General features: G+C 39.2%; 1 long non-coding RNA gene across 3 annotated transcripts in view; it reads left to right on the forward strand.

The window, feature by feature from the left end:
- Window positions 1-794: 794 nt before the first annotated feature.
- Window positions 795-14,204, forward strand: part of LOC149128513 (uncharacterized) — a 29,886-nt gene continuing 16,476 nt past the window's right edge. Inside the window, exons 1-2 of one of the 3 annotated variants that reach the window (XR_016233977.1) lie at window positions 795-899; window positions 2,400-2,479. This is a non-coding gene — a long non-coding RNA (uncharacterized LOC149128513). Of the gene's footprint in view, window positions 900-2,283; window positions 2,480-14,204 lie in introns of those variants that run through there. The other 2 variants (XR_016233976.1, XR_016233975.1) reach the window with 2 other exon arrangements.

A 14,204-nucleotide genomic window follows, 5' to 3' on the forward strand; every position in this document is an offset into this window, starting at 1 on the left:
GGAGCATTTCCCCCATGTTTTCTTCCAGAAGTTTTATGGTTTCAGTTTTTATGTTTATGTTTTAAATCCAGTTTGAATTACTTTTTGTACAGGATATTAGATAATGACCTAATTTTTCTTCTGCAAGTAGATATACTGTGTTCTCAATATACTTGTTTGGAGAGATGGTCCTCTCGCCATTGTGTGTTTTTGGTATCTTTGTTGACAACCAATTGGCCATAAATACATACATTTATCTCTGGGCTTTCTATTCTGTCCCATTGCTTATGTGTCATGCCAACTTTAAGCCAATCCCCTGATGTTTTGGTGACTCTTGCTTTGAAATATATTTTGAAACCAGACTGGATAATTCCTTCAAGTTTTGCTTTTAAATTATAATATACATTTATTGTGTGTGTTTACTTATTTATTTGTTTATATTAGAATGCTTCTTTAGAGAAGTCAAGAGCTTAGACCAAAACATAACAAAAAAGCAAGACAAAACCAAGAAACAAACCTAAAAAACAAAACAAAACAAAAAACTCCAATACTGATAAAATGCAATGCAAGCAAAGGACCAGAAAAGAGAACTAAACTTGTAGATGGTGAACCTCCACTGGAACATTAAAATAATACACACGATGAAGGAATATTTAAAATGGACAGTACTGTTCTCTTTATGAACGTGTGATGTAAAGGAGAAAGTCATTTCCTCTTGTGTGTACTGCTTGAAGTGCGTCTGGAGATTGCTGCAGTGTGATCGTCTGTAACTGCTGGGGTTGTAGGACTCACTTCTATGGCTACCACCTGCCTGTCTCCTGCAGAGTCTATTTTCCCATTACCAGTTCTCTCCAGAACAGGAAATGAGGAAAAGGAGGTGGGCCTCAGAGCTTTTAAAACAGGAACTGCTTCCTTTGGGGGTGAGTTTCTCTTGGGTCCACTCTAGATGTTCTGTAGATATTCTTGCAATGCTGTGGGGCAGTTGGTCTCTGCCAATAGTTAACAGGCTGGTGGGGAACAATGGGAGGCACCCTGCGAAGGCCGCCTGAGAATGATCCTGGAGGCCAGGATTCAGATAGCTGTGGCAGTAAGAAGATAAGGTTGTGGGTGTTTGGTTTTGATTCTGTAACTGCATATCTTATTAATGTTCACACCCAGGACTTAATTTGGACTTGATGAAGTGTAAATGAAAATCTATATAAGTACTTGCAAAGGAGAAGAGAGGGCAAGAGCTCTACATTCGCTCCAAAGAAATCTGGTTAGAAATCTGGAGTTAGAAACATACCAGGGGATTCGAATTCAATCTCATCGAGGTGGCATGTACCAATGCCATCTCACTAGTCCCAGTGATCAATTTCTGTTCACAATTGATCGTAATGATAGGACTAAAAATCAAAGGGATCACATAAACAAGAATAGTGTCTGCAAATACTAGCTGATAGAATCAAAAAGGGAGAGAATGATCCAACATGGGAAGTGAGATACACAGCAGACCCATAGAATGGCAGATGTCCTAAACAGCACTCTGGCCTCAGAATCAGCCCTTAAGGCATGCGGATCCGGCTGAAATGCCCATGAGAGTATTTCAGGCATGGAAAGCCAAGACACTCTGGGGGAAAAAAAAAACCTAAATGAAAGATCTCCACAAGTGAGATCCCAGTGGAAAGAACAGGTCATCAAAGAAGGAGGTACCTTTCTCTGAAGGGAGGAGAGAACTTCCACTTTGACCATGGCCTTGTCTAAATATGATCAGAGTCAGTGAACTCAGGGGGCTTCCATAGCCTTGGCAGCTCATGACAAGAGCCTAGGGTGATTACTGATGCCATAAACAAGAGTGTCAATTTGTTAAGTCAACAGGAGTCACTGTGCACTTACTCCTCATGTAGGATCTTTGTCCTTAGTGTGCTATACATTGAGATTTAATGCTATAACTAGTACTCAAACAGTATCTTTCACTTTATGTTTCTGTGTGGGAGCAAACTGTTGAAATCTTTACTTAATGTATGCTAAACTGATCTTCTGTATATAAAGAGAATCGAAAATGAATCTTGATGTGAATGGAAGGGGAGAGGGAGTAGATAAGGGGAGGGTTGCGGGTAGGAGGGACGTTATGGGGGGAAAGCCATTGTAATCCATATTCTGTACTTTGGAAATTTATATTCATTAAATAAAAGTTAAAAAAAAAATCTGGTTTAAATGCACTATGTTGTTTTAGCATTGGAAGATGCATCTCAGGTGATTCTATGGTACAACCAAATTGAAAACTGCTGCTTTAGAGGTTAGATTGGGAGAGGAGGCAGCTGCAGCAGCAGCAGCAGCAGCAGCAGCAGCTTTGGGGTGATTCGGTAGTTACATAATTGTCAATAGCTGAGCCATGAGCAGGCCTCTAAGGATAGAAGCATTGCTTTCTTGTCTTAAAGGCCAATAGGCACTGACAAGGGAATGTGGATACTGTGTTTCCTGGCAAAGGGACTTTGAAGTAAAGAGTACCTGCAGTCAGGTAAGCTTGGGCTATTATGATCTTGGACTTTGAGGTTATGTGACAATGCCTATAAAGAAAAATTTTCAGTAAGAAATACTCAAGTTATGGCAGTCTGGAATGATATGATGCCAGAAATATTGACTATGCTTAGTAGCAATTTAAGTAACTCTCATATTTGTGATTTGTAAAAGAATAAGAAAATATAAGTTTAAATAGCATTTAAGATTCTTAATACAACTCTGTTAAGCCATCAGTCGATAAGGTATAGAGATATCTGAGAATAGTTGAATCTATAAGAGGTATCAACTTTAAGAATTTTTCTCTTTTCTGTAGATATTTTAACCTTTCCCCTAGCTAGTTGACATTGCTTCATCAATAATATAATTTAAGACAACTATTGCCTTTTGAAGCCAAAAGTTAAAAGGAGCTGAAACATTTATAATTTGAGTCAGGTTACAGGAACTGTGTGATGGAATCTGCTAAAAGTGCAGATTTACAGATAAAATTCAATTGTTCTGGAGATTAACTTTAGGAAGCAAGTGCTCTATTTTTTTTAATGGACATATTTTATGTATTTGAAAGGCAGAGCTATGGGGTGGTGGGACGGGGGGAGAAGGGAGAAGGGAGAGGGGAGAGGGGGGAGGGGAGGGGAGAGGAGAGGGAGGGGAGAGGAGAGAGGATAGAGGGAGATTTCCAGTAGCTGGTTCATTCCCCAAAAGTAAATGCTCTACTTCTAAAATCTCATTCTATCCTGCCAACCCTCCCATCTTCTAGGAATCAACATTCATTTTTCTTTGAGTTTTTAAAAATTATTTATTTGAAAGAGAGAGAGAGAGACGCTGTGGCTCACTTGGTTAATCCTCTGCCTCTGGTTCTAGTCCCAGTTGCTCCTGCTGCTGTGGCCCGGGAAGGCAGTGGAGGATGGCCCAAGTACTTGGGCCCCTGCACCCTCATGGGAGACCAGGAGGCACCTGGCTCCTGGCTTCGGCCATTTGTGGGGGTGAACCAACGGAAGGAAGACCTTTCTCTCTGTCTCTCTCTCTCTCACTGTCTAACTCTGTCTGTCAAATAAATAAAAAAAGAGAGAGAGAGAGAGAGAGAGAGAGAGAGGGGTGGGGGAGATATCTTTCATCCACTGGTTCACTCGCCAGATGGCCGCAATGCCTAAGGTTTGGCTAGGCTGAAGCCAGGAGCCAGGAGCTTCTTCCAAGTTTGCTGTGTGGGTGGAAGGGGGCCCAAGGACTTGGGCTATCTTTTGCTGCTTTTCCCAGGCCATCACCAGAGAGCTGGATGGGAAGTAGAGTAGCCAGGACACGAATCAGTGCCCACATGAGATACCAGTATTGTAGGTGGCAGCTTTTATGTGCTACACAATAACACCAGCCATAATCAACATTCTTTATTCAGTGTGAAGTTTTTTGTTTTTAATAGCTCCCACATACTGGAGAGAATATATGGGATTTGTCTTTCTGTGGCTGGCTCATTTCACTTAATAAGTTTCATCCATTTTGCTACAAATGACAGGATTCACCCTTTTTCATGACGGAATAGCATTCCATTGTGTATTTATGAACTTGTCTATAGATCTTAGTTTCATTGAATATATACTGAGTTGTTTATAATAGGAATGGTTGGTGTGGTTAATGGATTATGACAATTGTGTCTTCCTAATATAAGATGATAACAGTGGGGGAAGATGGGTATGGTGAATATGGTAACTCTTTGTACTACTTCACAATTTTTGTTTTGCTGATTAGAAAGTATTCTGAAACAAATACTTTAACACATCCAGTAGAAAAGAAATGACTACTCTGGTATAATAATTTGACAAGCTTACTGAAATATATTTATGTATGAAAGAAAAGGGATATATAATTCATTTAAAAATACACATCCAGTATCTCATCTCCCCTATTCTTTTCAAGTCCACATTGGGGAGCTCCTTACTCCAACATTGCAGGCACGAGAATTATATACTAATTCATTGGCTAACATAGCAAATGTATTCTAAGTCATCACTGTTCCTAGTTTGCATTGATTCTAGTAATGTTGCAAACATGTAACATGGCATTTATGACTTAGTAGTGCCCCCTTTTCCAAGTTTTAACAGCCTCATCTCTGTTTATACCTAAGCAACTTTGTTTTACAATATGTAACATGCAGTAATTACACAGATGGACTTTAGAGCCAGAGAGTCCCTAGATTTGGTGAGCTCACTTCACTCTCCGAGCCAACCTTTGCTTTTTCCAGATAGTTCAAGCATATATTCTCTTCCACCACTGGAATTTAGGAACCTGTCTATTCTCCTGGCCATAGCTTAGAAGTCCGGATCAGGTCAATTCCAGACTTTTGAAGTCAAACATTTTATTTTTGTAGAAACTTTGCTCTGCTTCAGACTGAATGAGTGAAAAAAATCAGTCTTTCAGTTCTTCTAGCTTCATTACAGTGTGGTCAGAAAAGACATATGATTTGATTTCAATTTATTTTGAATTTGTTGGGACTTGTTTTATAGCTTAATATATGGTCTATCCTAGGGAATATTCCATGCACTGATGAACATGTATTGTGCAGCTGTGGGATGTAATGTTCTATACATGTCTATTATGTCCATTTGGACTATAGTGTAGATTAGCTTTGCTCCTTGTTGAATATTTTCAAAGACTTACTTATTTATATAAAACACAGAATTAGAGAGAGAGGGAGAGAGATCTTCCATCCACTGGTTCACACCTCAAATGGCTACAGTGGCTGGGGGGCCAGGCTGAAATAAGGAGCCTGGAATTCCTTAAAGGTCTCCTACGTAGGTGACAGGGACCCGTGATCCACTTCCTTATCAGACACATTATGGGAGCTGGGTCAGAAGTGGAGCATCCAGGATTTGAATGAGCATCATATGAGATTCCAGCATTATAGGCTACAGCCCAACCAGGTGCATCACAGCTCCAACACCAGGTTAATCTTCTTGTCTGATTTATCTGTCCTTGGATGATGGGGTGTTAATGTTCTGCAGTGCTATTGTGATGGATTTTAGGTCTCCAATTAGATCCACTAATATTTGTTTTATAAAACTGGAAGCCTTATCATTAGCTGCAATAGATTTATAGTCATCATACAGTCTTGTTGAATTTATGCCTTGATCATTATCTGGTGATCTTCTTGATCTATTTTAACAGTTTTTTTTTGTCTTAATGTCTGTTTTGTCTAATATCAGTACAAGTTACTTTTGCTCACTTTTGATTTCCATTTGCATGGAATAACTTTTTCCATCTTTTCACTTTGTGTGTCTCTACTAGTGAAGTGTACATCTTGTAGATGGCATATGATTGGGTCTTGGCTTTTGATCCGTTCAGTCAATCTGTATCTTTTTTTTTAAATGATTTTTTTTGAAAGGCAGAGTTACAGAGAGGCAGATGCAGAGAAAGAGAGAGAGAGAGAGAGAGAGAGAGAGAGAGAGAGGTCTTCCATGTGCTGATTTCACTCCCCAAGCGGCCACAATGGCTGGAGCTGTGCCTATCTGAAGCCAGGAGCTTCTCCCAGGTCTCCCACATGGGTGCAGGGACATAAGACTTGGGCCATCTTCCACTGCTTTCCCAGGCACATTAACCCAGAGCTGTACAGGAAGTGGTGTCTTTAGTGCCTATGCCATAATGCGAGCCCCTTTGTTTTTGTTCTTTTGATTTTTAAAAATTTTAGCTCCCACATATAAGGGAGAACATGTGATAATTGTCTGTATCTGACTTATTTCACTCAACATGATGTCTTCCAATTTGCATCCATTTCGATGCAAATGGTAGAATTTCTTTTATATAAATAATATTTCATTGTGTGTGCCTTTATCCATTCATCTGATAACATTGTCTTTATCCATTCATCTTATGATGGACACTGTGGTTCATTCCATATTTTGGCTATTGAGAACAGTGCTGCTATAAACATAATAGTTCAGATATCTTTTTGACACAATGTATTCATACCTTTTGGGCATATAGACAGTAGTGGGACTGATGGATCATATAATGTCTATTTCTAGTTATTAAAGAAATCTTCACACTGTTTTCCACAGCGGCTAAGCTAATTTACATTTGACTAACAGTGTCTAAGTGTTTCTTTTTCTCTGTATCTTGGCCAGCATTTGTTACTCTATTTTGGATATTACCATTCTGATGGGGATGAGGTGATATCTCATTGTTTTTTTAAAAAAAATATTTATTTATTTATTTATTAATTTGAGAGGTAGAGTTACAGACAGAGAGAGGGAGAGACAGAGAGAAAGGTCTTCCATCCACTGGTTCACTACCCAAATGGCCACAATAGCTGGAGCTGGGCTGGTCCGAATCCAGGAGCCAGGAGTTCTTCCAGGTCTCCCATGTGGGTGCAGGGCTGCAGGGGCCCCAGCACTTGGGTCATCTTCTTCTCTCTCAGGCCAAAGCAGAGAGCTGAATCAGAAGAGGAGGAGCCAGGACATAAACCAGTGCCTATATCGTATGCTGGCACCGCAGGCAGAGGCTTAGCCTACTGCGCCATAGCATTGGCCCCTCATTGTGATTTTCAAATGCTTTTCCCTGATGGCTAGTGATGTTTAGCATTTTTTCATAATCTTGTTGGCTGTTTGTATTTCTCCTTTTAAGAACTGTCTATTGAGCTCCTTTGCCCATTTTTTAACTGGACTGGTTATTGTTTTGATGTTGAATTTTTTGAGTTGCTGAAATATTCTGGATATCAATCCTTTGTTAGATAAGTAGCTCACAAATATATTTTTCCCATTCCATTGAATATCTCTTCACCCTATTGATTATTTCCTTTGTTGGACAAAAGTTTATGTGTTTGATATAATGCCATTTGTTAAGTTTTGCTTTTGTTGCCTGTGCTTTGGGGGTCTAACCCAAGAAGTTATCACCTACACTGATGTCTTAGTGCGTTCCCCCTACATTTTCCTCCAGCACCTTCATAGTCTCAGGTTTTAAATTAAGTTCTTTAATCTATCTTGAGTTGATTTTTGTATATGTTTTGAGAGGCAGAGATTTTTCATTCAGTTATATATGTAATCCAGTTTTGCCAGCACCTCACTCAGTGTATGGTCAGGACATTCCCGGTGGGGCAATGGCAGGAATTCTATTGAAGGAAGATAGCATCACCTCAAACCTCAGACTGTTTTTACACTGTATTCTGGGTACAACCAAAGATACTCAAATCCTGTGGAAGAAAGACAATAACAACAAAAATAGCTACAAAAAGTCATGAGAAACATTCTCAATTGTGCAAGATACCTGAATTATTAGACATCCTTTGTAAAATGAGTATTTTACAATAGTTTAAGAATACAAAACCAAAATTCTAACAAGATTGTGAAAGAATAAAACATGTCAGTGCAGATTTGAAATAGAACCACTTAAAGGTTCTAAAGCTAAAAGAAAAAAAGCAATTAAAATGACTGAGGCTTTTAACTCAGTTGTGCATAGCTAAAGAGAAAGTTGATGACCTAGAAGATGTCAGAAGAAAATCTTCGCAATAAATATCAAATGGTAAAACATATGCAGACAAAGACAAGAGGACTGAAAAGATAGTAGAGTAAGACACATAGATTATAGTGAGGAGGGCTAACAGATGTTTAGTTTCTGTGTTGGTTGGAAAAAGAATACAGCAGAATTTGAAGAAATAATTCTGAGAATTTTCTGAAATGATTAAGTACGTCAGTCTGCATATTCAAGATTAATGTATCCCAGCAAGGGTGAAAAAAAGCCCACACTTACATATGCTAAAGCAAAATGAAGAAAAACAGTTTTTAAGAAAATAATACCTTTAAAGAGACAATAAACACACAGGTAACCTCTCAATAAAACAAAGTAAAATAGGTAAGAATAGGATAATATGTCATGGTGCTGGGAAACAACAAACCCTAGGGGCTCGTGTTGAGGCACAGCAAGTTAAACTGTTCTTGTGTTGCTGGCATCTCATTTTGGGGTGCTAGCTTAAGTCCCAGCTGTTCCACTTCCAATCCAACTTCCTGTTAATGTTCCTGGGAAGGCAGCTGAGAATTAACCAGTGCGTGGCCCCTGCCACCCATGTGGGAAACCAGAATGGAAATTGGCTCCTGGCTTCGCCCTGACTCAGCCCTGGCTGCCGTGGCCATTTGGGGAGTGAACTAGTGGATGCAAGTGCTCTCTCTCTCTTTATCTGTTGCTCTAATTTTCAAATAAATAAATGAATAATATTTTTTAAAAAATTATTAATATTAGAAAACCAGTCGATGTAGAATTCTACACTTAGTAAAAATATTCATCAAGAATGAAGGTGAAATAAAGATCTCTCTAGACAAAGAAAGACTGAGAAAAATTTACATCAGCGTAGATCTCCTAATGAAAATATCAATAGCATTCTTGATTTGGAAGGAAAGTGGTCTGAATGTTAAAGAAAAAAAAGGAAATAAAAGTAATGACAGTGGCAAATGCTTGAGTAAATTCAAATGACACTGGCTGTATCAAACAGCAAAAATAGCAATGTCCTCTGAGGACAAAACATATATGCAATTAAAATGGAAACAACTCTATTATAAAAGTCAAAGAGGATTTCTGTTCAGTTAGAGTTCTAAGGCATTTGCTTTGTCTGGGAAGCAGATAAAAGTATCAGTTGAATTTATACTTGGTGAAGTAGGAAATTCATGCTATGATCTGTAGAGCATCCATACACTCAAAAAAGAATGAATAACTTCTAAATAAAAAAAGAAACAATAAAATATGTAATCAAGTAGAAGAAGGGATAGGGGAAGCATTAAAAAAAGTAAAACTAATAGAAAGCAAATTCCAACTGGCAGAATAAGTCCAACTAGATAAATTTTTTAAAAAATACAAATATATTAAATTTTTTAAGTATAAATACATTAAGTGTAATTATATACAACTAGGTAAGTAAATATTTTGTTTTAAATATAAATACATTAAGTGTCATAATAAAGATAGTGATAAAATATATACAGGGACATAGGTAAAACATAAAGCCATTGTGGGAAAAGAGAAATTATCCAAAGATGAACCAAAAGAGACTGGCTTTAGTTGTGTTGATATAAATAAATTTAGACTTTGGGACATAAAGAATTACAATAATGTTCATATAAATTTCATATTAATAAAAATTGTAATTTATGTAGAAGAAATAACTCCTGAATTTGTATTTCATTTAACAATGTCCCTAAAATAAAAATAAGAAATGGACTTGGAAAAATAGAAAAAGTACATTTGGCCTGAGTGATTTAAGAAGGATAAAAAAAGTGATGATATTGGACATTTGAGAAGCAGCAAATTACAAATTGATATACCAAGTATAAGTGCAGACTACGTATTTCTTTCAAGCACAAAGGGGATACTTAGTAAAATGACTATATGCTGAAGAATAAGCAAATATTACAGCATTGCAGAGTGCTATGACAGAGTGAACGGCTGAAACGCACATAGAAAACATACTTTTCTGAATAGCGTGTTAGGAATAATGGGCGTTATCATTGTGTGAAGAATCCAGAGGAAGAGATCGTGAGGCAAATAAAAGAGCTTTCAAGTGGGGAAGAGCTTGGTGTTACAGGAATTAAGAGACAGTACGGCTGGGCTCTTTGACAAGGGTCTAGGTGGCAAGTGATGAGGAAGTAGAAGCGGCTGCTGTGCGGTACAGGTTCTCACGGGCCAGAGAATGAGTTTGAACTGAATTCTCCTGGGAGGTCAGGGGACAGGGTTGTGACAGGGTATTCTTTACAGCCGATTCCAGGGACTAAGTAGGACTGTGGCTGCTGAGGCTGCCCATCAACCTCTGAATCGTTCTATCACTATGCACAGAAAGATGGCCACGGAACAGCCAGGCCTCCTTGAGCTTCTTACCAGGAAGAAGATGGGGAAAGTCTCCATGGACACCTTTAGGACAGCCAAAAACAACAGCTGCCATGACCTACGTCTAGCCTGGACCTCCACAGTAAACCTTAATATCACCCTTACAATTTTCAGATACATTCCAAGTCATGTTATAAATCATCCCACATTCGACACTAAGGCCAACAGCGAATGACTACACTTAAAAAACCTCTGCAAAGGGAGACAACAGATCATAGGGCCATCAGGCTGTGTCTATTCTGTTCCAAGTCCAGCATCTCTGGCCGCTGTTTACTTCACCTGGTCAGGTTTGAATGCAGATGAGGTAACAAATTCAGTGTTAGAGAGGACACAGGCAGCTCCTCCTCCCACAGAGGCAAGGCTGTGCCTGAACTCAGCCTGAACAGCAGTCACTCGTTCCAGCAGCAGCTGCCCAAGAACATAGTCGTGTGTTATCAGATGACGACCACTGCCATTCGAAGACAACGCCTAGCTCCTGGACTTTATATTGAGACTATTTGCTGTGTAAATCCTTTATAATTATACTCCATATCAAAGCTTACCAGGGTTGCATTTTGCAGTAGTGGTGAGGCAAGGGACTGGAGTGTGTCCAGGAGTACTTTGAGTTGATTTTTTGCAGATTCCTCTTAGTGATAAGAGAATGCAGGCCGTCTGTCTCTTCTAATCCTTGATTTGTTTATTTTCCCCAACAAACCTAGTCCTTTATATTCTTATCATGCCATTATAGAATCTTCTGTACCCACCTTTAACTGTAGCAAACCTTGCCTGTTTATGGAAGGGAATAAATACAGTGAAGCTGTTCTTACATAGGTTGACTCACATCTGCTAGGCAAGTACATCAAAGATCAGTCTGCTGTGGTAGTGAGCCGATTTCTTCCACTCAAATAAAGGGATTTTTTTCAGGTTCAATTAACCACAAGTGTCTCCCTGTCCGTGGTCACCAATGGCTCTCCTCAGAGTGGCAGAGATAAGGATTGTCCCTATGGGAGATAAAGATAGCCATTTATTTTGTCTTTCCACATGCAATCCTCTGCTGACCGTAGAACCTGGCCTCTCTAAAGTAAGAACATTCCATGTGTTTTGGGTATAACTTACGCCTTATGCCTTCTCTACCTAACAGCCCACTGTTTCTTGTCCTGCCTGGAGGGCTGGGTGCAGTGAGCCTGCACTAAGGTGTCAGACTCCTCCGAACATCTTTTCAGAGGTCTTAGAGAAGATGTCGTCTGGCAGCTGGAGCGCTCAGGCTAGTAGATTGCGAGACATGGTGTGCTGGGGACCCCGCCTTCCACTTGGAGAATGGCAGAGCCCTGCTCACAGCGCTTGAGTGCTTCACCTGGCTGAGCCCGCAGCCAGTGTTACCTCTGTCATTTTCAGCGGAGTGTGAGCTGAACAAGCTCTTATTTCTTAAACACCGTCTTTGGCAGTGAAGAGTCCTGCCTAGTCACAAGAGGATTGTGCCTGCCTTAGCTGAACAGCTACCACCTAGCAGGTTTATAGGGGTCTGGGAATTACTTAGGAGTTGAGTGGTCACAGGACTTCTTGGCCAGGTTTGAATTTTCTCTGGCAATTACTCTTGACATCCTACACTGCTGCTTGTGGATTAGATTTTGAGGAACCTCATCAGCTTGTAACAAGTGGGAGATGTATTATTGAGTGGTGATCCCACACTCTGGACTCTGTCTGAAATGTCTGCCCCTTAGCTACAGGGATCAGGCCTGTCTTCCTAGCTCTAAGCCAGAGTTTAGTACTTTCGTTTTTGTCTCCATCTTTAAATAAGGGATAGGAGCGGGAAGACATAGATTTCATTGAGCAAATGTATTTCTGTTTTTATTAAACGTGAAAGGACAGGATTTCCACCTCTGCTCACTATGTCCAAGTCTCTACTAGTAAAAATTTTAATTGAAAAGTTATATTTACTATTAGAAAGTATTTTCACTACATTCACATTGTTTTGGCTGTTTGTGCTGTGAAAGGCAACATTTCAGAATTGAAATACTTGTTTACAATTTCAAAAATTTTGAATGAAATTCTCTAATCGGACATTATGATTTCTTTTTATGAGTCATGATGTTAAGTTTTATTTAGCCCTTTTCCTTTGAGTTCTGAAGAGCTTTTCTAAAATACTACATTTCTGCTAATTGTGTGAGTAGGCTATATGCAGAAATACAAACATTGTTGATAATATCGTTTTTAAAATATTTTTAAAAGTTTAGATGGCATAAATTGCCTTCATTAGGGAAGAGAAACAACTGGGACAATAGTTTAAATAAGGCGTCGATTAGTGAGAACCTATTAAGTAATAAATAATTAAATGATTTCATATTAACTGAATTATGACATATTTACTAAAACCAATTTTGGAATTTTTTCTTTGTTAGTTGATTTTGAATGAATTTCATAGTAAAAATTTGTTCTATAATTACCACACAGTAGCAATGAAAGCAAGAAAAACAAATTGCTTTATGATGCTCTAAAACATAAAAAATAAACTTCTGATATATGATAAAAATGAATGGAAGTATGCGGGTAAAGGAAGGATTCTTCCAGGAAATTAAGCTTCTAGTTAAATATATAGTTTTTTATTCAAAATTTATTTATTTGAAAGGCAGAGTTGCAGAGAAGCAGAGAGAAAGGGAAAAGAGAGAGAGAGATCTTCTGACTGCTGGTTTACTCCCCAAATATAGGCCAGAGCTGGGCTGATCTGAAGCCAGGAGCCAGGAGTTTCTTCTGTGTCGCCCAAGGACTTGGGCCATCTTCCACTGCTTTCCCAGGCCAAAGCAGAGAGCTGGATCAGAAGTGGAGCAGCCGGCTCTCAAACCAGTGCCCACATGATATGCCAGCACTGCAGGTGGAGACTTTACCTGCTATGCCACAGTGCTAGGCCCCTTAAATATATAGTTTTACTAACAATTTATTTCCCAAAAAGTGTTTTTAGCAATTGTGTTGGTGTTCTATTACAGCTTACTAAGTTATCATTAATAAAAAAAAAACTCATTAACTTGAAGCAATACTATTTGTTAGTTCAGACTTCTGCAGATCCGAAGTGCAGGCATGGCATCGTTTTGTTTTTTGCTCTGGACTTTACAGGTTGAAATAAGGGTCTTGACCATGCTCTGTGACTTCCAGAGGTTTTGGAGGTCTTCTGCTTCCAAACTCATTCAGGTTGTTGGTAGCATTGAGTTCCTTCAGGTTGTTGGACTAAGATCCCTGTTTATTTGCTGGCTGTCAGCAGGAGACTGCTCTCAGCTCCTAGTTCCCATCTCCATTTTATAACACTTGGCCCCCTCACTTTCAGAGTAAACAAGGAAATGTTCTCTCCAAATGAACCCTCCTCACACTTTGACTCTCTTTCAGGAAGAGTGCACCTTATTAAGTCTGGCCCACCAAGGATAAATTCCTTGTCTTAATTTCAACTGATGTAGGACACTAATCACATCTATACAATCCTTTGATGAAGTGCCTAGATTAATGTTTATCTGAGAAACTAGAAGAAGGTTTTTATGCTCCTGGGGGCAGGACTGTTAGGTGCTGACTCAGAATTCTGTCTACTCCAGTAGTGAAAGGTACCATGATTGAACCAAAAATCCACTTACAATTATGATTCCTAATCATGTTCATCAGAAGGCTTGCAGCTATTCCGAGACAGTTAAATATCTCTGGCTCAAATTCTGATGTTCCCTGGTATCTCAAACCCCAAACATCAAGTACTGACACTGCATCCTCCACTCCAGCTCCTTTCCTACAAAGACACGAGCCTTGTGTCAAGCCAGTCACTGCAGTGTCATCTGCGTTGTGCTGTTTCTCTTTCATGTCAGCTACTTTGGGTGATTATAAAAGGAAAGCTTCAGAACCTATAGGTACAACCTATAGGC

Source organism: Oryctolagus cuniculus, chromosome 1, assembly GCF_051225735.1.
Source record: "Oryctolagus cuniculus isolate XC-2025 breed Fujian yellow rabbit chromosome 1, ASM5122573v1, whole genome shotgun sequence".
Classification (NCBI taxonomy): Eukaryota; Metazoa; Chordata; class Mammalia; order Lagomorpha; family Leporidae; genus Oryctolagus; species Oryctolagus cuniculus.